The sequence below is a fragment of the Micromesistius poutassou genome, assembly GCF_964030765.1.
Source record: "Micromesistius poutassou genome assembly, chromosome: 16".
Lineage (NCBI taxonomy): Eukaryota > Metazoa > Chordata > Actinopteri > Gadiformes > Gadidae > Micromesistius > Micromesistius poutassou.
The window spans coordinates 1,751,430-1,754,794 of record NC_140286.1 but is presented as its reverse complement, the minus strand read 5'-3'; the positions used below and the strand labels follow the sequence as shown (position 1 = coordinate 1,754,794).

Here is a 3,365-nt window from a genome sequence, read left to right as displayed (position 1 = left end):
TGTATATATAAAAGCGATAGCGTAGTTCACTGAAGCCTAAAAAACATGTTGATTGCTGGAGAGGGTGGAAATGTTGTAAAGCAATAGGCACACGGTCGGCAATTTAGCCTACTATCGAGTTTGAGTGAACTCGATAGAAGGCTAAATTGCCAGCGAACCAAGCTACCGTGTTTAGCCTAGCCTTCTCTCTGAAGGACGCTACAGTGTGTTGCATAGCAACCGCCGTACACTTTGCCGGCAGCCAGGAGGAACTACTTTTTTGTATTCGTTAAAAAAAATGCTTTTCCGACTTTCTAGCTTTTTCAAAATTGAGGGTGTCTATGACTTTCATTTCGCCATTGTGGAGGGGGGCGGAGTCTGGCCGGTAGGGGGAGTATGGAGCACCAGGTCGGCTGGGGCGATTGGGTCTGATTGCCGACAGGTGTCCGCAATCAGACCCAATCAGGAAGTGTGTATTTATGTGCCTGCTTTGCCTTTCAGTAGGGGAGAGAAACCAGAGAGCGGCAGACGCTCGAGTGGACAGAGAGACAGAGGCCAAAGCCCAGAGAGCCTGGCCACCGTGTTCGTGGACCCTACTGTTCAGTTTCTTTCATTGTATGATTTACTTGTTGCGTTTTGGAGCAATAAAGCGAACCGCGTGTTCAAAACGCCAAGACTGTGTCCGCCCACTCCTTGAACCCGCTACAGTGGAGCCCAAGGTGAGGCGAGTGCGGCTATGGAGCAGTCACCATTGGCAGCGATACTCGGGCATCTCACGCAGATGTCCGAACGGCAGACGCAGCTACAGCAGGCGCAGAACGAGGTGCTCCTGGAGCTGGGCCAGTCTTTGACCGCCGATCGGGCGGTCCTCCAGGAGCTCCTCGTCTCCAGCGACCGCGATCGGGAACCCAGAGCGGCGGGGGCGGTGGGCCACATCCACGTCCCCAAGATGGGCGAGACCGACGACGCGGAGGCCTTCCTGGAGACGTTCCGGGGGGTGGCCGAGGTCTCCGGGTGGCCACGCCAGGAGTGGGCTCACCGCCTCCTGCCGCTCCTGACGGGCGAGGCCCAGCTCGCGGCCCACAGTCTGCCAGCAGGGGCCCAGCGGGACTACGAGGCGGTGGACAAGGCCATGAACCCGGAGGAACATCGCCGCCGGTTCCGGGCCCTCACCTTTTCAGAAGGCGATCGCCCCTTCACCTACGCCCAGCAGCTGCGGGACCAGGCGAGGAGGTGGTTGGCCCCGGAGAGGAACAACCCCGAGGAGATCGTGGAGCAGGTGGCCCTCGAGAGGTTCGTCGAGGGGCTCCCAGCCAGAACATCCACCTGGGTCCGGTACCACCGGCCCGAGAGCCTCTCGGCGGCCGTCAAAATCGCGGAGGGCCACCTGATTCCCCCCTCGACCGACAGAAGACCACCAGCACCAGCACCAACCCCGAGCCCGCGGACCGGTGCGGCGGCCCTGCGGGGGTACAAACCCACCCCGCTACCAAGAGCGAGGTGGGGGGGGGGGCCCACTCCAGAGCAGGCGCATGAATCACCTTCCCCCCCCATCTCGCAGGCGGGCCCTCAGACGGCAAGGGAGGGGTGTTGGCGGTGCGGACGGCCGGGACACCTTCGGAGGGACTGCCCGATGATGGAGGTGGGCCAGGTTGTCCGCGTCACCGGTGCCCCGATCCCTCCCTACGGTCCCGGCGAGACGTACCGTATCCCGGTGAGGATACAACGGGGTACGTACCAGGCGCTGTTGGATTCCGGCTGTATGCAGACCATGATCCATCAGCGCCTGGTGCGGTCCGAGGCATTGGTCGAGGCGTCGAGCGTTTCGGTGAGGTGCATACACGGGGATGTTCACACGTATCCCTTGGTCCCTATCGAAATTCGTTATGGGGGAAAAACGCATAGGGTCAAGGCGGCGGTTAGTCCGAGCCTCACGTACCCCCTGATTCTAGGGATAGATTGGGCTGGGTTTCCAGGGGCAGTTAGCGAGAGTGCGGGGGTACGGACACGACAGATAGGGACATGTAAGTCATGTGCTGTGTTCTGCGCCGATGCGAGGGTGTCCGACGCTGCTCAGGGATCGGGGGAGGAGGCGGGAGGTTCTCAGCCCGAGGGCCGAGCGTCGACATTCCCGCCGGTGGACGATTTCCCCCTTGAGCAGTCTCGTGACGCTACTCTACGCTCCGCCTTCGACCAAGTGATTTCCATTGATGGTCTTCGGGTACAGCCAGACGCAGTGCTGACTTACCCACACTTTGTGGTGATTAGGGACAGGCTTTATCGGGTGAGTCGTGACACCCAGAGTGAGGAGGTTGTTACCCAGTTGCTGGTACCCAGGAGCCGCCGGGAAATGATTTTCCAGGCGGCGCATTACAACCCAATGGCGGGCCATTTGGGGTACGACAAAACACTGAACCGGATAATGGCTCGGTTCTATTGGCCGGGAATTCGGGCGGAAGTGCGCCGCTGGTGCGCCTCCTGCCCCGAGTGCCAGTTGGTGAATCCCCCGGCCATCCCCAGGGCTCCCTTGCGGCCCCTTCCCCTGGTGGAGGTCCCATTCGATCGCGTGGGCATGGACATTATCGGGCCATTAGAACGTTCCGCACAAGGGTATCGATTTGTGTTAGTCCTGATCGACTACGCAACCCGATACCCGGAAGCAATTCCGTTGCGCAATATCTCCGCGAGGAGTGTTGCGCAGGCGTTGTTTCACGTCATATCGCGGGTGGGAATCCCAAAGGAGATTCTCACTGACCAGGGCACCAATTTCATGTCACGCACGATCAAGGAACTTTACGGGTTGTTGAAGGTCAAGGCCATCCGCACGAGCGTCTATCACCCAGCCACAGACGGCTTGTGTGAGAGGTTTAACCGGACGTTAAAGTCCATGATCCGGAAGTTTGTACTGGAGGATGCTCGAAATTGGCATCAATGGCTAGACCCTCTGTTGTTTGCGGTGCGGGAAGTGCCTCAGGCTTCCACAGGGTTTTCCCCGTTTGAGTTGCTCTATGGGCGCAGGCCCAGGGGCGTCCTGGACCTCATTAAAGAAAACTGGGAGGAGGGGTCCAGCGACAGTAAAAACGAAATCCAGTACGTCATGGACTTGCGTGCAAAGCTCCACTCACTCGGGGTAATGTCACGTGAGCATTTGCGCCAAGCCCAGGAGAATCAGAAACGCCTGTACGACAGAGGGACTAGATTACGCGATCTCACACCGGGGGACAAGGTCCTTGTTCTGTTGCCCACCTCTAGCACCAAATTACTCGCGAAGTGGCAAGGTCCCTTTGTGGTCACACGGCGAGTCGGGGACGTGGATTACGAGGTAGTGCGGTCGGACAGGGGCGACGCCCGACAGATCTACCACATCAACCTCCTGAAAAGGTGGA

At 59.1% G+C, this 3,365-nt stretch overlaps 1 pseudogene across 1 annotated transcript in view; it reads left to right on the top strand.

Moving 5' to 3' along the window:
- The first annotated feature begins 715 nt into the window (after positions 1-715).
- The window catches only part of LOC311361228, a 4,143-nt pseudogene continuing 1,493 nt past the window's right edge, over positions 716-3,365 (top strand). Inside the window, exon 1 of the transcript in view lies at positions 716-1,693. The product of the transcript in view is annotated as an uncharacterized misc_RNA (transcript). The remainder of the gene's footprint in view (positions 1,694-3,365) is intronic.